This window comes from Triticum aestivum, chromosome 7D, assembly GCF_018294505.1.
Source record: "Triticum aestivum cultivar Chinese Spring chromosome 7D, IWGSC CS RefSeq v2.1, whole genome shotgun sequence".
In the NCBI taxonomy this organism is placed as follows: Eukaryota; Viridiplantae; Streptophyta; class Magnoliopsida; order Poales; family Poaceae; genus Triticum; species Triticum aestivum.
Window position 1 is genome coordinate 7,069,365 of NC_057814.1, and position 23,076 is coordinate 7,092,440.

At 47.9% G+C, this 23,076-nt stretch overlaps 1 pseudogene; it reads left to right on the forward strand.

The window, feature by feature from the left end:
* Positions 1–164: 164 nt before the first annotated feature.
* LOC123163933 (uncharacterized) lies at positions 165–22,691 on the forward strand (annotated as a pseudogene).
* Positions 22,692–23,076: the final 385 nt, after the last annotated feature.

Sequence of the window (23,076 nt, forward strand, 5' to 3'; positions counted from 1 at the left end):
ACCGTTGTGACTGCGGGGGGTGTTAAGTATAATGTATATTAGGAAGTATAGGATAGACTAGGATTTGTTCCTGCCTTGTCTTGTACTCCAAGTTGGTCATTGTACTCCTATATATATGCCCACGAGGCTCAAGCAATACATTGAACTATTCCACCAATCCTCACTCTCCCTTCTAACAATGATGACTGGCGGCGCTCTGGCTCGGAGCCCGGCAAATTCTTCTCAACATCCTTCTCGATCAAAGCACTGGATGTAGTGTCAAGTTCATCTCCATCAGGCAGGTTCGCTGACGATGAGGGAAGGTGCAAGTTCTCCTGTGATGTTCTCCTGAAACCCGACTTAGTTGCAGAGGCATCAATCGGTTGTTTATTTTCCTTTGCTCTATCTGCCACAGCAGGATAAGCGGCCCGATTTGCATCCCCTGCTGGACCCAATCCCGAAGAAATCATGGCATCAAAACACCACGTAGATGAAAACCTCCGATGCGATCTGACACCAGCGTCGACTTCGTCGCCGCCAACACCCCAAGGCCGGGCAGACGGACCAGTCGATCGTCCCCTTGTTCAGCCCGAGGGATGGCGCTAGGAGACTAGCACGGATCCTGTACTGGACAAGAGGGGAAAACTCAATGGCGGCCGTAGGGGAAAACTCAACGGCGCCAGGGCTGCCGGAGTACTGAAAACCCTAGTCGCCATGGCGACGGGTAGGGACACCTTAATCATCCCAAGTGGTCCCTTTAGTTCAGGCGGCAGGCGCCTAATAAGAGCGCCCCAACAACATGAGGAAAGTACAAGATAAAGGATCAACGCCTAATGGGCCCACACATCTTTCCTGCTATCGTCGTCGTCCCAAACCCTAGCTAGATAGCTTCCGCCGCCGTCGACGTCGATCGCCGTCGATCATTTCACACCATCTTCCGCTTCTTCCTCCAGGGCGAGACCCAGCTGCCAGTGCCGGCGCAGATCGGTCCGAAGCGGTGCTGGAGCATGGACGCCGCCGCAGGCGACAAAGAAGGTCCCCGTCTCCTTCATCCACCCTCCTTTATTCTTTTCTTTGTAACTGTATAAGTTACTTCAGCTGTTCACCATGGATTTCTTGATTGTTGTATAGCCCGCGATGGCAGTCCGGTCATTGTTTGCATCGCTGAGGCCGTGGGGCAAGCCCCTATGGAGATTGCAGCTAGCCCAATCAGCGACGAGGACGAGCAGGAAGTTATTGAGGAGGCTGAGATACCAGTGTGGGACGGCGATGACGATCGCGTGGTTGACCTCAAGACAAAGGCCGAGCTGCAGGAGCTTCACATTGCCTACGTCAAAAGCTTCACCGAGTTGGATCCCAGGAAGAATCTTTGGGTCCATACCCGCTTTCTGTAGCTTCAGTATAGGGAACTTCGACCTTGATAGAGAGTGTGAGTAGTACACTTACACTCATTCCATTGGTCTGGGCATTGATTGATTAAACATGCAGAGACTGATGAGTGTGGATTTCACTTAAGTTTCTTTCAAAGTTTTAAATAGCGAGCTATGCTAAATAGCAGCGGACCTCCAAATCAGTTATAGCGGACTATAGCAGGCTATAGCGGGCTATTTGTACATGGGACCATTTAACGGCACCCTGTTGAAAAGGCTATAGCGAGGCTAGAGCCGGCTATTTAAACTATGGTTTCTTCCGTTGGTGGTAAATGATAAACTAGGCATAGTTTGTTGGCTTTGACTTATGTCTCTTGCCCTTCATTTCCAGTTAAGTTTGGCTTTGGGCCGCCGCTTTATAGCAATCTAACTCCCAAGTTGGAGAAGTACATGGTGTCGGCAGCCGTCAATGTCATTTCCGTGTATATGGCACTGTTCTGGCAAGGGGTGCGATTGACTACGGATGTGTCTATCTGTTCAGACGTGGAAGGAAAGATCCCTAGATCATCAATTCCAAGGTGTGCACTTGTCCATTCCTTGTTTCCTTAGCTTTGACTTACTCATATATACTGATCAAATCCAAATATTGTTATCCTCTTCTAATAATATGCTGTGTAATATAAAAGGTGTATGCTGATTTGACCATATGATATTGTATGATTGCTGGTACACTAGTGAGTAGTTACACTAGTCTGGAATACTATCAAAACTTTCTTGACCAAATACAAACTAGAATGCAAACAGCTCTGCCAGCACTATGTAACTTCCATGTAACTTCGGCATTTTTTTGTATATCTACATGTTTCCCTGTAAGAACAAGTCCTGCTCTGCCAGCATTATGTGTCCGTGTTTATTGAAGAACGTTTCTTGTCATTCTTGGTTGCAATTACCACTATTCAGAAGCTTAACATCATATTGGATACCATTTTGATCTGTGAGTTACAATTCTGATTGAAAACATTGATAGCTATTACAGCTTACTTCTCTTGATGATGTAGCTATTGTAGCTTACTGTTTATCTCATGATGTAGCTATCTTTCTTAGCTTGCTATTCTTGCTTGATGTCAAAGCTATGTTTTGTCAATGTAGTTCCCTAGTAGACACTACTATTTCATCAAATTTGGTGCATGTTCATATATCTATTATTTTCACTTGTTCAAAACTTGTTGCCTTTTAACTTCATGTGAGATAGTTGCGTATTTTCTACACTGTGGTTTGATTAATTGCTTCACTCCATGGGAGTTTGTGTGACTAGTCAGGTTTGTTTGGTTAGCATGTCCTACTTCTACCACACAGCTTGCTCTACTTACTACATAGAGACATGTTTAACCTATCCTAAATTATTTTGCAGGATGATATGCTAACATTGATAGCTAGGTCCACAGCGAAGATTAGTTCAGTTAGATAATATTTATTTTGAGTTGAATCTGAGGGTGAAAGGTGATGCTGGCGACGAAGATTTTAGTAAAGGTGTTGTAGTGTTCCATGTTGGTCCCTACGATCCTGAACCAGTCACAAGGGTGCTGAGTAGTTTGGCTGAGCAGAGTGGCAATTTTGACAATTTTGACCTATGGACGAAATCAAATCATAAAATGAACTGCCCGTAAAACTATTTCACGCCGCTGACCTTTTTGTGTAGCGCCCGCCATACAGGCCCCACACCCTACGGTGCAGCGCCTAGCTCTGTGGCGTTGCACCTCTGTCCATCGTGGCAGCCCTGGGCCCCGCACCCAGTAGTGCGGCGCCTCCGAGCTAGGCGCCACACATGTAATGTGCAGCGCCTAGCCCTTAGTCGCTGCATTGTGACTTAGATGCAACCGCCGCGGCCCTCTCCTCCCCCACCCACCCCATTGCACCAGTTACAGAAGAAGCCGCGGCGGCGGCCCTCTCCTCCCCCCCTCTCAATCCCCTCTCCCGAATCCTTCAGATCTGACGATTTGGTCCATGGATTCCTGCACCAATCCATCCTAGAAGGTACCCTCCTCCGATCCCCTTCTTTCTATCCATATAATGGATGCTATTTTGAAGATTTTGGGGAACCCTTGTTTGATTTGATTAGATTAGAATGTTGCATGTATTAGAATCTTGCATGTACCTAATTTTGCAACCCTAGTTTAGTTGATTTTATTGAAAAGATATGGTTTGGATACATAGATTGACATGTTCTTTTATATGGAAAAGAGATGTGTATTTAATCTTGCATGAAGTAGGCATAGTTTAGTTTATTTGTGTTCAAATTATATTCGTATTGACAAGAATGCTTTGGATACATATGCTTTGAATTTGGCATATAGTAGGCATACTTTAGTTTATTTGTATTCAAAGGATAATCGTGTTGACAAGAAAGCTTTGTTTGAAATTGTTAGGATGGTTTGGCTTCTCGATGATCACTGGGACCATCAACACGGGTCGTACGCTATGTCGGTGGAGCAGCGGGTAATAATGAAAGTGTCCGGTGTTATGAATTTCGTGTTTATTTCAAACACAAATGGCCCATATGTAATTTTATTATTTGTTTGTTTGTAGGATCTTGCACCTCTGAAGCTTCGGTCTCACGGGGTCAACCTTGGGGGGATGCGCTATGATGAGCGATACACACCGTATGTAAGGGAGACAGGACTTCTCCCTTTCATTCAGTTGGTCAGCCGGTCGACGCCACCCAACAATGCTGCAGCAATCACCGCGCTTATTGATCGTTGGAGGCCGGAGACACACAGTTTGCATCTTCGGACCGGGGAGATGACCGTGACGCTCCAGGACATTGCTATGATCACTGGTCTTCCTATCAACGGGAATCCTCTATGTATGAACACCGATTCTGATGGGTGGCGCGCGCAGATGCATGCCCTTATCGGTATGGTTCCTCCGGAGCCTCGGGAACCAGAAGCAGAAGACAAGAAGTAGGAAAGAGTCGCAGCCGGTGCTCCTTTCACGTGGATTGCATGGCACTTTGGTACTTGTCCCGAGGAAGCTAATGAGGATGAGGTCAAGACATATGCTCGTGTCTACATGTGGTACGTTATATCCAGGACTATGTTTGCTGATGGCACAGGCAAGAATGCTCCAAGGATGTGGCTGAAGGCGTTGACCGTCTTCGCTAGCAAATGGAGTTGGGGTTCGGCGACACTGGCTTACTTGTATAGACTGAAGGAAATATGCCCTAGAGGCAATAATAAAGTTGTTATTTATATTTCCTTATATCATGATAAATGTTTATTATTCATGCTAGAATTGTATTAACCGGAAACTTAGTACATGTGTGAATACATAGACAAACAGAATGTCACTAGTGTGCCTCTACTTGACTAGCTCGTTGAATCAAAGATGGTTAAGTTTCCTAGCCAAAGACATGAGTTGTCATTTGATTAACGGGATCACATCATTAGAGAATGATGTGATTGACTTGACCCATTCCGTTAGCTTAGCACTTGATCGTTTAGTTTACTGCTATTGCTTTCTTCATGACTTATACATGTTCCTATGACTATGAGATTATGCAACTCACGAATACCGGAGGAACACTTTGTGTGCTACCAAACGTCACAACGTAACTGGGTGATTATAAAGGTGCTCTACAGGTGTCTCCGAAGGTACTTGTTGAGTTGGCATAGATCGAGATTAGGATTTGTCACTCCGATTCTCGGAGAGGTATCTCTGGGCCCTCTCGGTAATGCACATCACTATAAGCCTTGCAAGCAATGTGACTAATGAGTTAGTTGCGGGATGATGCATTACGGAATGAGTAAAGAGACTTGCCGGTAACGAGATTGAACTAGGTATTGAGATACCGACGATTGAATCTCAGGCAAGTAACATATCGATGAAAAAGGGAACAACGTACGTTGTTATGCGGTTTGACCGATAAAGATCTTTGTAGAATATGTGGGAGCCAATATGAGCATCCAGGTTCCGCTATTGGTTATTGACCGGAGACGTGTCTCGGTAATGTCTACATAGTTCTCGAACCCGTAGGGTCCGCATGCTTAAAGTTCTGTGACGATCGGTGTTATGAGTTTATATGTTTTGATGTACCGAAGGTAGTTCGGAGTCCCGGATATGATCACGGACATGACGAGGAGTCTTGAAATGGTCGAGACATAAAGATTGATATATTGGAAGCCTACATTTGGACATCGGAAGAGTTCCGGGTGAAATCTGGATTTTACCGGAGTACCGGGGGGGTTACCGGAACCCCCCGGGGGATGTAATGGGCCTATTGGGCCTTAGTGGATAAGAGAGAGGGCAGCCAGGAGGTGGCGCGCGGCCCCCCTTGCCCCAGTCCGAATTGGACAAGGGAAGGGGGCGGCGGCCCCCCTCTCCTTCGTTCTCCCCACCTCCTCCTTCCCCCTTCTCCTACTCCTACTAGGAAAGGAGGAGTCCTACTCCCGGTGGGAGTAGGACTCCCCCCTTGGCGCGCCCTCCTCCTTGGCCGGCCGCCTCTCCCCCTTTTCTCCTTTATATACGGGGGCAGGGGGCACCCCATGGACACAACAATTGATCATTGATCTTTTAGCCGTGTGCGGTGCCCCCCTCCACCATAATCCACCTCGGTCATATCGTAGCGGTGCTTAGGCAAAGCCCTGCGACGGTAGCTTCATCAACATCATCACCACGCCGTCGTGCTGACGAAACTCTCCCTCGAGCTCTACTGGATCGTGAGTTCGCAGGACGTCACCAAGCTGAACGTGTGGTGAACGCGGAGGTGTCGTACGTTCGGTACTGAGGATCGGTCCATTGTGAAGACGTACGACTACATCAACCGCGTTGTTATAACGCTTCCGCTTAACGGTCTACGAGGGTACGTGGACGACACTCTCCCCTCTTGTTGCTATGCATCACCATGATCTTGCGTGTGCGTAGGAAAATTTTGAAATTACTACGTTCCCCAACAGTGGTATCAGAGCCAGGTTTGTGCGTAGATGTTATATGCACGAGTAGAACACAAGTGAGTTGTGGGCGATACAAGTCATACTGCTTACCAGCATGTCATTCTTTGGTTCGGCGGTATTGTTGGATGAAGCGGCCCGGATCGACATTACGCGTACGCTTACGCGAGACTGATTCTACCGACGTGCTTTGCACACAGGTGGCTGGCGGGTGTCAGTTTCTCCAACTTTAGTTGAACCGAGTGTGGCTACGCCCGGTCCTTGAGAAGGTTAAAACAACACTAACTTGACGAACTATCATTGTGGTTTTGATGCGTAGGTAAGAATGGTTCTTGCTAAGCCCGTAGCAGCCACGTAAAACTTGCAACAACAAAGTAGAGGACGTCTAACTTGTTTTTGCAGGGCATGTTGTGATGTGATATGGTCAAGGCATGATGCTATATTTTATTGTATGAGATGATCATGTTTTGTAAAGGAGTTATCGGCAACTGGCAGGAGCCATATGGTTGTCGCTTTATTGTATGAAATGCAAACGCCGTGTAATTGCTTTACTTTATCACTAAGCGGTAGCGATAGTCGTAGAAGCAATAGTTGGCGAGACGACAACGATGCTACAATGGAGATCAAGGTGTCGCGCCGGTGACGATGGCGATCATGACGGTGCTTTGGAGATGGAGATCAAAGGCACAAGATGATGATGGCCATATCATATCACTTATATTGATTGCATGTGATGTTTATCCTTTATGCATCTTATTCTGCTTGATTGACGGTAGCATTACAAGATGATCTCTCACTAAAAATTTCAAGGTACAAGTGTTCTCCCTAAGTATGCACCGTTGCCAAAGTTCGTCGTGCCGAGACACCACGTGATGATCGGGTGTGATAATCTCAACGTTCACATACAACGGGTGCAAGCCAGTTTTGCATATGCAAGAATACTCGGGTGAAACTTGACGAGCCTAGCATATGCAGATATGGCCTCGGAACATTGAGACCGAAAGGTCGAGCGTGAATCATATAGTAGATATGATTAACATAGTGATGTTCACCATTGAAAACTACTCCATCTCACGTGATGATCGGACATGGTTTAGTTGATTTGGATCACGTGATCACTTAGATGATTAGAGGGATGTCTATCTAAGTGGGAGTTCTTAAGTAATATGCTTAAATTGAACTTTAATTTATCATGAACATAGTACCTGATAGTATTTTGCATGTCTATGTTGTTGTAGATAGATGGCCCATGTTGTTGTTCTGTTGAATTTTAATGCGTTCCTTGAGAAAGCTAAGTTGAAAGATAATGGTAGCAATTACACGGACTGGGTCCGTAACTTGAGTATTATCCTCATTGCTGCACAGAAGAATTACGTCCTGGAAGCACCGCTAGGTGTACCACCCGCGCCGGCAACTGCAGACATTGTGAATGCCTGGCAGTCGCGTGTTGATGACTACTCGATAGTTCAGTGTGCCATGCTTTACAGCTTAGAACCGGGACTTCAACGACGTTTTGAATGTCATGGATCATATGAGATGTTCAGGAGTTGAAGTTAATATTTCAAGCAAATGCCCGGATTGAGAGATATGAAGTCTCCAATAAGTTCTATAGCTGTAAGATGGAGGAGAATAGTTCTGTTAGTGAACATATACTCAGAATGTCTGGGTACTACAATCACTTGATTCAACTGGGAGTTAATCTTCCGGATGATAGTGTCATTGACAGAATTCTTCAATCACTGCCACCAAGCTACAAGAGCTTCGTGATGAACTATAACATGCAAGGGATGGATAAGACAATTCCCGAGCTCTTCGCAATGCTAAAGGCTGCGGAGGTAGAAATCAAGAAGGAGCATCAAGTGTTGATGGTCAACAAGACCACCAGTTTCAAGAAAAAGGGTAAAGGGAAGAAGGGGAACTTCAAGAAGAACAGCAAGCAAGTTGCTGCTCAAGTGAGAAACCCAAGTCTGGACCTAAGCCTGAGACTGAGTGCTTCTACTGCAAAGGATCTGGTCACTGGAAGCGGAACTGCCCCAAGTATTTGGCGGATAAGAAGGATGGCAAGGTGAACAAAGGTATATATGATATAAATGTTATTGATGTGTACCTTACTAAAGCTCGCAGTAGCACCTGGGTATTTGATACTGGTTCTGTTGCTAATATTTGCAACTCGAAACAGGGACTACGGATTGAGCGAAGATTGGCTAAGGACGAGGTGACGATGCGTGTGGGAAATGGTTCCAAAGTCGATGTGATCGCCGTCGGCACGCTACCTCTACATCTACCTTCGAATTAGTATTAGACCTGAATAATTGTTATTTGGTGCTAGTGTTAAGCATGAACATTATATCTGGATCTTTTTTGATGCGAGACGGTTATTCATTTAAATCTGAGAATAATGGTTGTTCTATTTATATGAGTAATATCTTTTATGGTGATGCACCCTTGAAGAGTGGTCTATTTATGTTGAATCTCGATAGTAGTGATACACATATTCATAATGTTGAAACCAAAAGATGCAGATTTGATAGTGATAGTGCAACTTATTTGTGGCACTGCCGTTTGAGTCATATTGGTGTAAAGCGCATGAAGAAACTCCATACTGATGGACTTCTGGAATCACTTGATTATGAATCACTTGGTACTTGCGAACCATGCCTCATGGGCAAGATGACTAAAACGCCGTTCTCCGGAACAATGGAGCGAGCAACAGATTTGTTGGAGATCATACATACTGATGTATGTGGTCCGATGAATATTGAGGCTCGCGGCGGGTATCGTTATTTTCTCACCTTCACAGATGATTTGAGCAGATATGGGTATATCTACTTAATGAAATATAAGTCTGAAACATTTGAAAAGTTCAAAGAATTTCAGAGTGAAGTGGAAAATCATCGTAACAAGAAAATAAAGTTTCTACGATCTGATTGTGGAGGAGAATATTTGAGTTATGAGTTTGGTCTACATTTGAAACAATGCGGAATAGTTTCGCAACTCACGCCACCCGGAACACCACAGCGAAATGGTGTGTCTGAACGTCGTAATCGTACTTTACTAGATATGGTACGATCTATGATGTCTCTTACTGATTTACCGCTATCGTTTTGGGGTTATGCTTTAGAGACGGCTGCATTCACGTTAAATAGGGCACCATCGAAATCCGTTGAGACGACGCCTTATGAACTGTGGTTTGGCAAGAAACCAAAGTTGTCGTTTCTTAAAGTTTGGGGCTGCGATGCTTATGTGAAAAAACATCAACCTGATAAGCTCGAACCCAAATCGGAGAAACGTGTCTTCATAGGATACCCAAAGAAAACTGTTGGGTACACCTTCTATCACAGTTCCGAAGGCAAGACATTTGTTGCTAAAAATGGATCCTTTCTGGAGAAGGAGTTTCTCTCGAAAGAAGTGAGTGGGAGGAAAGTAGAACTTGATGAGGTAACTGTACCTGCTCCCTTATTGGAAAGTAGTTCATCAGAGAAACTGGTTCATGTGACAACTACACCAATTAGTGAGGAAGCTAATGATATTGATCATGAAACTTCAGATCAAGTTACTACCGAACCTCATAGGTCAAGCAGAGTAAGATCCGCACGAGAATGGTACGGTAATCCTATTCTGGAGGTCATGTTACTTGACCATGGCGAACCTATGAACTATGAAGAAGCGATGGTGAGCCCAGATTCCGCAAAATGGCTTGAAGCCATGAAATCTGAGATGGGATCCATGCATGAGAACAAAGTGTGGACTTTGGTTGACTTGCCCAATGATCGGCAAGCCATAGAGAATAAATGGATCTTCAAGAAGAAGACTGATGCTGACGGTAATGTTACTGTCTACAAAGCTCGACTTGTTGCGAAAGGTTTTCGACAAGTTCAAGGGGTTGACTACGATGAGACTTTCTCACCCGTAGCGATGCTTAAGTCTGTCCGAATCATGTTAGCAATTGCCGCATTTTGTGATTATGAAATTTGGCAAATGGATGTCAAAACTGCATTCCTGAATGGATTTCTGGAAGAAGAGTTGTATATGATGCAACCAGAAGGTTTTTTCGATCCAAAGGGTGCTAACAAAGATTGCAAGCTCCAGCGATCCATTTATGGACTGGTGCAAGCCTCTCGGAGCTGGAATAAACGTTTTGATAGTGTGATCAAAGCATATGGTTTTATATAGACTTTTGGAGAAGCCTGTATTTACAAGAAAGTGAGTGGGAGCTCTGTAGCATTTCTAATATTATATGTGGATGACATATTGTTAATTGGAAATGATATAGAATTTCTGGATAGCATAAAAGGATACTTGAATAAGAGTTTTTCAATGAAAGACCTCGGTGAAGCTGCTTACATATTGGGCATCAAGATCTATAGAGATAGATCAAGACGCTTAATTGGACTTTCACAAAGCACATACCTTGACAAAGTTTTGAAGAAGTTCAAAATGGATCAAGCAAAGAAAGGGTTCTTGCCTGTGTTACAAGGTGTGAAGTTGAGTCAGACTCAATGCCCGACCACTGCAGAAGATAGAGAGAAAATGAAAGTGTTCCCTATGCTTCAGCCATAGGCTCTATCATGTATGCAATGCTGTGTACCAGACCTGATGTGTGCCTTGCTATTAGTTAGCAGGGAGGTACCAAAGTAATCCAGGAGTGGATCACTGGACAGCGGTCAAGAACATCCTGAAATACCTGAAAAGGACTAAGGATATGTTTCTCGTTTATGGAGGTGACAAAGAGCTCGTCGTAAATGGTTACGTCGATGCAAGCTTTGACACTGATCCGGATGACTCTAAGTCACAAACCGGATACGTGTTTATATTGAACGGTGGAGCTGTCAGTTGGTGCAGTTCTAAGCAAAGCGTTGTGGCGGGATCCACATGTGAAGCAGAGTACATAGCTGCTTCGGAAGCAGCAAATGAAGGAGTCTGGATGAAGGAGTTCATATCCGATCTAGGTGTCATACCTAGTGCATCGGGTCCAATGAAAATCTTTTGTGACAATACTGGTGCAATTGCCTTGGCAAAGGAATCCAGATTCACAAGAGAACCAAGCACATCAAGAGACGCTTCAATTCCATCCGGGATCAAGTCCAGGTGGGAGACATAGAGATTTGCAAGATACATACGGATCTGAATGTTGCAGACCCGTTGACTAAGCCTCTTCCACGAGCAAAACATGATCAACACCAAGACTCCATGGGTGTTAGAATCATTACTATGTAATCTAGATTATTGACTCTAGTGCAAGTGGGAGACTGAAGGAAATATGCCCTAGAGGCAATAATAAAGTTGTTATTTATATTTCCTTATATCATGATAAATGTTTATTATTCATGCTAGAATTGTATTAACCGGAAACTTAGTACATGTGTGAATACATAGACAAACAGAATGTCACTAGTGTGCCTCTACTTGACTAGCTCGTTGAATCAAAGATGGTTAAGTTTCCTAGCCATAGACATGAGTTGTCATTTGATTAATGGGATCACATCATTAGAGAATGATGTGATTGACTTGACCCATTCCGTTAGCTTAGCACTTGATCGTTTAGTTTACTGCTATTGCTTTCTTCATGACTTATACATGTTCCTATGACTATGAGATTATGCAACTCACGAATACCGGAGGAACACTTTGTGTGCTACCAAACGTCACAACGTAACTGGGTGATTATAAAGGTGCTCTACAGGTGTCTCAGAAGGTACTTGTTGAGTTGGCATAGATCGAGATTAGGATTTGTCACTCCGATTGTCGGAGAGGTATCTCTAGGCTCTCTTGGTAATGCACATCACTATAAGCCTTGCAAGCAATGTGACTAATGAGTTAGTTGCGGGATGATGCATTACAGAACGAGTAAAGAGACTTGCCAGTAACGAGATTGAACTAGGTATTGAGATACCGACGATCGAATCTCGGGCAAGTAACATACCGATGACAAAGGGAACAACGTATGTTGTTATGCGGTTTGACCGATAAAGATCTTTGTAGAATATGTGGGAGCCAATATGAGCATCCAGGTTCCGCTATTGGTTATTGACCGGAGACGTGTCTCGGTCATGTCTACATAGTTCTCGAACCCATAGGGTCCGCACGCTTAAAGTTCTGTGACGATCGGTATTATGAGTTTATATGTTTTGATGTACCGAAGGTAGTTCAGAGTCCCGGATATGATCACGGACATGACGAGGAGTCTCGAAATGGTCGAGACATAAAGATTGATATATTGGAAGCCTACATTTGGACATCGGAAGAGTTCCGGGTGAAATCGGGATTTTACCGGAGTACCGGGGGGTTACCGAAACCCCCCGGGTGATGTAATGGGTCTATTGGGCCTTAGTGGAGAAGAGAGAGGGCAGCCAGGAGGTGGCGCGCGGCCCCCCTTGCCCCAGTCCGAATTGGACAAGGGAAGGGGGCGGCGGCCCCCCTCTCCTTCCTTCTCTCCACCTCATCCTTCCCCCTTCTCCTACTCCTACTAGGAAAGGAGGAGTCCTACTCCCGGTGGGAGTAGGACTCCCCCCTTGGCGTGCCCTCCTCCTTGGCCTGCCGCCTCCCCCCTTTGCTCCGTTATATACGGGGGCAGGGGGCACCCCATGGACACAACAATTGATCATTGATCTTTTAGCCGTGTGCGGTGCCCCCCTCCACCATAATCCACCTCGGTCATATCGTAGCGGTGCTTAGGCGAAGCCCTGCGACGGTAGCTTCATCAACATCGTCACCACGCCGTCGTGCTGACGAAACTCTCCCTCGAGCTCTACTGGATCGTGAGTTCGCGGGACGTCACCGAGCTGAACGTGTGCTGAACGCGGAGGTGCCGTACGTTCGGTACTGAGCATCGGTCGATTGTGAAGACGTACGACTACATCAACCGCGTTGTTATAACGCTTCCGCTTAATGGTCTACGAGGGTACGTGGATGACACTCTCCCTTCTCGTTGCTATGCATCACCATGATCTTGCGTGTGCGTAGGAAAATTTTAAAATTATTACGTTCCCCAACATAGACAGGTATGAAGTTGTTTCTTTTTCACTTCATTGCTACATTATCAATGCGATCTTGCTGTTAATTCAACCATGTTCTCTTTTATGTGCAGTTGGACAAAGCCTGTTGTAGGCCATCTGGAGGTATTGGTGGTTGTATGCTCGCACTTTCCAGATGGAGCTGGGAGCGTTTGCCGATTGGACGACCGAAGACCGTGAAGTACGAGGATTGGGACGACAAAGACGACCAACTACGGCTCCCCACTTGGGCTTACAAGTGGGATGTGTTAAATGAGACGATGGATGATCCGTCAGTCATGTACAAGTTGTACAAGAGCGAGCTGGACACGATCACGGCTGAGCAGGTGACTCGACATTGCATAAGTTATTATCATGCTTCTATCGTAACTCGCAATTTTGCATTCTATGCTATTTTGTAGGTGGAATGGGAGCCGTATGGAAGAGGGGAGAATTTTGGTAACCCTATAGAGTTCAGGCTGAATCCGATGTGCACTAGGGATAGGGATCTCTGGCATATGCGGTGCCCACTGATATGCAACTGGGCGGTTGAGCTTCACCTGCCACATCGGGTGTACCGCCAGTTTGGTTTGTTCCAGCCACACCCGCCAGAGTGGGAGGACACGGACAAGTTACTACACGCGTAAGATATAATTAACCTTCAGCACTTAGCAGCTTCTCGGCGGTTTCGATGGTGCTAATATTCTGTTTCTAACTTGCAGGTTGGATAGGAAAAAGCAGCGTAAGATCAAGGATTGGGGCAAGCATCACGGGAAGTATGTCGTACAGTTCGCGCTTAGTGTGGAGCAAGCTAGGGCTGGAAAACGAGCCAAGCTTCGTGAGCACTGCCCGATCGCGTTCAACAACTATCTCACATGGTTTCTTGCAAGTACCCGTGTGGAGGTATGCAAGCCAGCGTATGCTGAGGAGATTTTGGAAGATCCCAACATTTTTGATGAGCTAGCCCAGCACCAGTACAACACATTAGTCAGGAAAGGCAACTCGGTCCCTTCAGCTCCAATGATGAACTTTGTGGCATTTGCCCTTTTTGCTTTTCCATTTGCACTATTCACATCTTCGCTTGCCTAACACGTTAATACCGTTTTTGTTCATAGCGTGCCCAGATCAAGAAAGCAGCTGATGAGACCGAGACTATTCTGCAAAACCAACCCCGGCTGGCAAAAGCGATGGGGAAGGTGCACTTCGAGCATTCATTAAGGTTCACATCTCCTTCAAACTAGCACTTAACATGTGTTGCTACGTTCGATGTCTCATTCACTTGTACATGTTGCAGCGCCAGGGCCAAAGGTTAAGGCGGCTATCAAACCTTTTCGGTTGTCGTGACTCCGAGTATGTATCACCAGAACGGTCTAGGTCGGCGACACCATCAGATCCCACTTCTTGCCATGCTGATCCTTTGTAGGATGAGGATGTGGGTGTGGTCACCCAAGAGGTATGGCATGAGCATATATTCAATTGTTGATGCATTGCTAACTATATCCTGACACACGGTCTTTCCATATCTTTTGTTTTTGTAATAGGTTGCTGATGATATGACCTTGGGAACCTACCAAGTTCGGTCTGCATACGAGTTAAAGCCTAGGAAGGGAATCAATAAATACACACCTGAAGACTTCACCCAAAGAGGCAAAAGGACGGTTGGCACCTCGCGGATGGCGGCTTTGGATGACTATGTGGATGACGAGGAGGAACCGGAGCCGGAGCCGGAGCGGGTTGCTCTTCCTAGGAAGGCGAAGAAGATAGCCAACGGGAGGGGGGAGGAGCCAGAAAGCGCTCAAGGAACTAGTCGTCGTCCTCAAGGCGAAGCAGATAGCAAGCAAGAAGGGGGGAGGAACCTAGTGGGCGTTTTGTTTATGTCGAACTTGTTATGTCGTTGAACTTGGAGTGGTGGTAGCTCTTAGTAATGTTGAACTTGTTATGTCGTTGAACATGGAGTGGTGGTAGCTCTATGTTGAATTTGAAGTGATTGTAACTTGTTGTGATGGTCACTCTAGGAAATGTTGTCTTTGTTGAACTTAAAGATCATTACTGTTTATTCTGTGATGCAACTATATGTGCCTGAAAATGACCCAGTTTGAGGGCCAAAAAAACACTAAGTGTTGGTGTGGCGCCTAGCAGGGAGGCGCCACACTGTACAGTGCAACGCCTGGGATCTAGGCGCTGCACTACTCGGTGTGGCACCTCCAAGCTAGGCGTTGCACTGGTCTGTAACTCTTGCAAACCTTCTGTTGCTCTCTAGACAGCTCTTCACGGGCGTGCAACGCCTCCGAGCTAGGCGTCACACGTAGCAGTGCGGCACCAGCGACTGCTCGGTGTGGCGCCTCCAAGCTAGGCGTTGCACTGGTCTGTAACTCTTGCAAACCTTCTGTTGCTCTCTGGACAGCTCTTCACGGGCGTGCAACGCCTCCGAGCTAGGCGTCACACGTAGCAGTGTGACGCCTAGCTCGGAGGCGTTGCACGCCCGTGAAGATCTGTCTAGAGAGCAATAGAAGGTTTGCAAGAGTTACAGACCAGTGCAACGCCTAGCTTGGAGGCGCCACAGCGAGTAGTGCAGCGCCTAGCGCCCAGGCGTTGCTCTTGGACTTAGCGAATTTTTTGGCATATGCACACATAGTACAATGATGTGAAGTAGGATTGATACATAGCAAGCAAACAAACTGTGAAGACAACATATGAGGAGTACTTCATAACACATAGTAGTTCATAACACATAGTAGTTCATAACACATAGTACTTCAACTTGAGGAGTAGTTCATACAACCAAATCGAGGAGGAAATACATAGTACTTCACGACACATAGTAGTTTACAACCAAATCGAGGAGGAGACATAGTAGTTCATGACACATAGTTGAAGATGACATAGCTCTATTGCGTAGAGCAAGGCCCCTTTCCCTTCTTCTTCCTCTCTTCTTCCTCTTCGTCCTCCCTTTTCCTTATGCGGTGAGCCTCCTTAACCACCCTCTCCATGAATATCTGATTCTCCCTCTCTCTCTTTTCAGCTGCAATTGCCCAAAGCTTCATGGTTCTTTCTTCAAAATCCTTTTGACGCTTCTTCTGTGCCTCCTCACATTTCCTCACCAACGCTTGCTCCCTAGCGTGACAATCATTAGCCATTCTCACTCTTTCCTTCCTCTTCTCTTCAAGCTCCTCTTCCTTCTTCTTCTTTAGTGCGGCTGCATCCTCCTCTCTCAGCTTCTTCGCAGCCTTCTCCCACCATCCCGCCATCTCATTCTCGCCATCCTCCTTCATTGTTGGTTTGTTGGGTTGAGAAGCCGCCATACCTACAATGAGTGAAACATAATGGTTCGTAAAGACAATAAGAACATATGAAAAACAAGAACATATGAAACATTATAGTTAGTGAGCAACATACGAAAATGGTCCATCAAGGTATCCACACATTCCTCTATAACGACCTTGCCCTTAACCACCACCACGGCCTAGACCACCACCACGAGCTCTACCACCACCACGGCCTCTTGTCAGTCCTAATTGCCGACCTCTTTGTTGCCTAGATCCTCTTTGGCTACCACTTGGTTGGCTACCATTTGGTTGGCTTGGCACTTGTTGGCTACCACTTGGTTGCCTTGGCACTTGTTGGCTACCACTAGGTTGGCTACCACTTGGTTGCCTTGGCATTTGTTGGCTACCACTTGGTTGGCTCCCTTGTGTAGCTCCTTGTTGGCTTGTGCTTGCATCATTTTTCTTCGACCTTTTCCTTGGTTTCGTACATTTTCTTTTGTTGTGGCCATGACCTTTGCATTGCCCACAACGGGAGCTCTTACGAGGCTCTTGGAATTGGTCGTTGCCCGCTTTGCGGCGGCCACCATGGCCCCATCCGTCCATGTCGCCTCTAAGACGCTTTGTCTTACGTCTACCCCGTTTAACAACCTTTAACTCCGAATCTGGCCATAGTTGAACTCCATGGTACTCCGGCCATTGTGATTGGTCAAAGTATGGGTGAAAGCGGGGAGCCCATGTTTTCTTGACCGTCATGATTGAGAACTCCGACTCCCTCAAGGTGAGGGGGTGATTGATGTCCACATTGCTAACTCGACCGGCGGTATACAAGTGTGAGCATGGCAGATGAAGCAACAATGGCCTCCCGCAAGAGCAATCACAACGTGTTAACGACACCTTGAAAGTCCGACCTCCATGTTGGCGGCCATCGTTTGTGGTTCCTCCTGGCTCTTTCACTTCGTACTTCCACTCTTCGTTGTCATATAGTATAGCTTCTTCTGAGTCCGCCTTCCGTGATTGAAATTCCAACCATTCATCAACCTTGGGTGGGAACTTGTACTTGTACTTGCGTTTGTTCTCACCCACTATCTGTGCATCCGTTTCCATCGAGTACTTTAGAAAATACGCATTCATCTTGTCAAATGTGTATTGAACTATTGCCGTCACGGGTAATCCACGTGCACCTTTGAGCACCTTATTGAAGCATTCGGCCATATTGCTTGTCATTTGACCGTATCTCCGGCCATCTTCATCAAAAGCATGTGCCCACTTGTTCCGGTATTCAATGTGCCTATTGAGAAAGTCTTGACCCCGGGATCGAGTTTTTTGTGTGCGAGCAATTTGTTGTACAAAGCGGCGAACCGCTTGTCGGAGAAAGCGAGACAACAATCTTGAAGATCATCGGCCAACTCCTTAAGGCCACATGCCCTATAGAAGTTCGAACAAAAGTGCCTCATGCACCATCGATGGTGCAACGGAGCATGCCCGGGAATGTCAATCTCCACCGCGTTAAGAATTCCTGGATGCCGATCCGATATGACACAAATTTCCCTCTGAGCGGGTAACACCTTCGTCCTCAAAAGACGCAAAAACCACTCCCAGTTGTCATTGTTCTCCACCTCAACCAAAGCAAATGCCAATGGCAACACCCGGTTATTGGCATCACTTGCTATCGCAACCAACAAGGTGCCCTTGTATTGTCCGGTCAAGAACGTGCCATCAATGGCGATGACCGGCCTACAGTGTTCGAAAGCCCTCACGCATTGCTCGAACGCCCAAAATGCACGGCCAAATACTCGGACTTTCCTTCCTTCATGAACCGTTGTTTTTTCCCCATGAGGCTCGACCACATGAACCATGCCCGGGTTTGTCGCGGCCATGGCTAACAACAACCTAGGGATTCGGTTGTATGCTTCCTCCCAAGTACCATACAACATCTTAAATGCGGCTTGCTTTGCCTTCCATGCCTTGCCGTACTTCACCTTGTAATGAAAGATGGCTTTCACAAGGTCAATGACATGTTGGATGCTCATTGTTGGAAGTGTGGATATTGAGTTGGAGAGCCTGTAAGCGATGAACTCGGACGTGAGCTGTTTGTGGTCTTGGGACACAACCTTGCCATCCACCCTTTTGCCTCGGCACATGTGAGTTGGCACACAACTCACTACGTGCCAAGTGGGACCTCCTTTCCATGGTCTTGCACGCACAATCCACGGACATATTTCATCTTCACATGCACATGCAACCGTGTAGCGCACATTGACGTCCGAGTTCACCACCTTGTGTGGACGATAATGCGTAACCGAGTAGTTGTCGAGCCACATCTTCAATTCCAAGAAGGTATCGAACTTAGACCCTTTAGCAATCCCGTTCTTGCCGTCATCCAAATCACGGTGAGATCTTGGCCTAACCCCAAGAGATATACCTTGGCCACCATCTACCACGGCTTCATCCGCGAGACTAACATCCTTGAACAATGTAGTCCGATGATCGCGACCGAATACCTTCTCGAAAGCTTCGGCCTCCTTCACCGTGAACCCCTCCTCATCAACTTGTTCATCGGGACCTTCGTTATCCGAATCCGATGCATAGCCATGGGAATAAGGGATGGAATGGTCCATTGTCTCTTGCAAATGATACTTGTCGAGATCACCCACATTGTTGTCATGGAGAACAACTTCATTGTCATCGTCCGCATACTCATCATTCTCCTCTTGCAAAGCTTCATCTTGGTTGTTTGTAAACGGGCTCAATGTTGGCCTCACTTCTTGGGTCAAAAGAGGTTCAACAATTTCATCTCGCTTCAAGGGTGGGGGGCTACTAGCAACCAAAGGGGAGGGGTTCCGGTTCAAGTCCAAATGCAAACTTGAATCAACCTTCTTCGTTGCAAATAACTCAAGAGCCTTGTCTAGTGATTCGGCCACCGTCTCCTTGTATGCAATCCAACGTTGCTCCGAGTTGACACGCATTGTCTTCCAACGGATGTGCATTCCAAAACCTACATTATGCCTTCCCTCCAACTCAACGATATCACTAGGGTCCATCCAATTCAAATCTTTCCTCACTTGTTGCAAGAGCTCCGCATAGCTAGGACTACTATCAAACACCATGTCAAGCTCATCCGGACCCGGTTCAATATTGCCTTTCCAGAAGGCGTCTTCGTCCCCATGATGAATAAACACACATGTTCTTCCCATCCCTATAAGCATTCAAACAACACAACGTAACATTGCTTCCATGAGTACTAATCCAAGGATTAACACGGAACACAAACCCTAAAATATATATGAAACAGCAACCCTAACCCTAACCCTAGCACCAACATAAGAAGACCCATAAGAATAACCCTAACATATAACAAGTCTAATCATAGGAAATTGGCAAACAAACATCTCACACCTCCATGCAAATCTCTAGATCCATACAAAACTAGGGTTTCCCCAAACTAGCAACAAATGAGCAATTTGATAACATTACTTGGATCAAAACAAGGGGATCGGAGAAGATTACCTTGAGGGAGGGTTTGACTTCGAAATCCACGGACAAATTCTTCAAATTTGCAAGATTTGGGAGAGGATTTGAGAGGGGGAGAGAGGGGGAGAGGGGGCAAAGCTCGGGTCGGATGCTATGGGGGTGGGGTGTGTGGGGTGGGGGAGTGGGGGAGGGGGGTCCAGCCAAGTAGTAACAGACAGTGCAGCGCCCGAGCGCTAGGCGCTGCACATTACATGTGTGGCGCCTAGCTCGGATGCGCTGCACTGATGGATGCGGGCCCAGGGGCTGCCACGGTGGACACAGGTGCAACGCCCCCGAGATAGGCACTGCACCGTAGGGTGTGGCGCCTGCGTGGCGGACGCTACACAAAAAGGTTAGCGGCGTGAAATAGTTTCACGGACAGTTCATTCTGTGATTTGATTTCGTCCCGAGGTCAAAATTGTCAAATTTGCCGAGCAAAGTGGAGCTGGTGCTTGCACCTGTTGAAAGTCCAGTGGCAGCTAGCCTTGAAGTCAACGTTTCGAAAGGAGCAGCGCCTTTCAGTGGCAAAACATGTGCTGGGACTAGTTAAAAACCAATGACTCAGAGCATCTCCAGCCGTTGGCCCCAGGTGGCTCCAAAAATCACCGCCTGGGGGTGAACCGGCGCTAAAATAGGCTTGGGGACGATCGGGTTCCCAGCCGACGCCCCCGGGTCAGCCCCAGGCGTCTGTTTTAAACTTTTTTGAACATTATTTCGACTAAAATTCAGTGAATCAGGACAAATATTCGGTGAAACAGTATAGTTCGGCGAACTGGAATAGTTTTATACATAGATAAAATACTTAGAAAAAAAACACAAGAGGTCGCGACTATAGGTCGAATAACGCGCTGAGAGAGGTGAAGTCGCCGTCATCGCCGCCACCGCCGTTGTCCTCGTCATCCTTCTCCTCCTTCACGCGGCCGCCCCTGCTGGACCCCTGCCCGGGGTCACCCTAGCGGACCTGTGGCGGCACGTCGTCGTCGAGGACGACAACGCCTCCCTCATCGCGGCCACGGCGCTGAGCGGCGAACTGCTCTAGGGCGAGGCGCTGGCGCAACAGCTCCATCTGCGCCCAGTCTTCGCGTGCCCACTTCAAGGCCGCCGCGTTGTCGAGCCCTTGCTCCGTCTTCACACCGGCGAGCCATGGCTCCGTCTTCACGGCGGCGAGACCCGGGTCCGTCTTCCGCTTGACGACGCGGGGAGGAACCGAGGAGGAGGCGCGCCCGCCCTCGTTGATGACGATGCCGGCGTTGTGGGTGCGCCGGCCGAGCGGTGCCGCCGCGGGCTTGACGCTGAACAGCGCCGGCGACCCGGAGGAGTGGGAAAAGGAGTGGGAGGAGGACTGGGAGGAGGAAGAAGAGGAGCCGGCCCTCCCCAGCATCCATTGGTCGCTGCTCCGGCGGGGGACCGGGGCGGTAGGGTACATCATCGGCGGCTCGTTGCCGCCCTCGAGGTGCTGGAGGACGGCGTGGAGCATGCGGCCGGGGGCGCCCCACCACAGGCGGCGGCCTTCGCTGTTCTTGGTCCCCCCTACACCACCGGCGCGTTGTTGGTGGAGGCCAGCCGCTCCGCCTGCCGGCGCTGGAAGTACGCCGCCCACGCCTCATTGTTGTCGGCGGCGTACTGCGGGAGGGCCAGCTGCTCCGCCGTCAGCGACGCCCGCACGTGGTCGACCTCGTCGCCGAAGTAGTCGGCGCGTGCGGCGACGTCGGGCAGCGGGGGGATGGGTAGGCTTCCCACTCGTGCAACGAGCCGCCGCTCCATCACCAGGGAACCTCTCGCCCATCGTCGCGGCTGGGCACGGGGAGAGAGGGGAGGAACATCGGTGGCGGCTGCGCACGGGAATAGAGAGGAAAAGCTCGGCGGCTGTGGGCGAGGTGCGGCCACAGGCGAGGGGAGGCGCTGCTTTATATACCGGCCGGGGGTGGGCGCCGTGTGTATGCGTGGCGGGAGGGGGGCGTCGCCGCGCCGCCCGTGAGGAATCAATGGAAGGCTGACCGACGGCAGCCTTGGCATTGATTCCCCGTGGAAACCGATGTGTTGTGAGGACGATGAGGCGGGGGTCGCTGACTCGGCGGGCCTACAGTTCGTTCGCGCCAAAATCGCTTGCCCCGGCGCCCCCGGGCGCCCCCCCCCCCCCCCTCCCCCAGCGTGTCGGGTTTGGCCTGGATCCGCCGGCGCCAGTTTCGGTCAAACCGGCGAAAAACAGGCTCCTGGGGGGCGCGACTGGGCCGATTTTTGGGCGTCGGCGCTAAAAAATCGTCTAGGGGGGCCTGTTGGGGGCGCGGCTGGAGCTGCTCTCAGATGATTTTGTATGATAGTAGAGATACGAAGTGCCGCTCCTCTATTGTGTTAACTCACAACCTGATAGCTGTCCCTGATCCGGATGATGAAGAAGATGAAATTGGCGTCTATGTTCGCTTCCTTGATGATGATGAGGATGCAGGCACCGTGGTCAATCTAGCATACCCTGCTGAAGAGCAAGTTTGCGGTCACGGCGCCTGGGAGATGCAAGTGAAGGTTTCATGGACTGCCATCCTGTGCAAACCAATGGCAAAACATGTCTTAACAAGAGGGGCCAGTATACCCCGAGCTTATACTTGCCCTAAGTACGAGCCTCTGTTTTGATTGGTCGTGCCCTAGAATTTCTGCCCAGGTTAGTTGTGGCTAGTGGATGCCTGGATGGTAATGGAGGGATGTAATGGACGATGAACTAGGCATCTTTTGTTGGCTGGCTCTGACTTGTGTCTCTTGCCCTTTGTTTACAGTTAAGTTTGGCCTTGGGCCGCCTCTTGATAGCAATCTAATTCCTAAGTTGGAGAAGTACATGGTGTCATCAGCCGTCAGTGTCGTTTCCGTCAAAGTTATCAAATCAGGCCGGGTTTATTCAATCAGCGTATATGGTACTCTTCTGGCAAGGGGTATGATTGACTAAAGATGCATCTATCTGTTTAGACGTGGAAGGGAAGATCCCCAGTTCATCATCTCCAAGGTGTGCACTAGTCCATGCCTT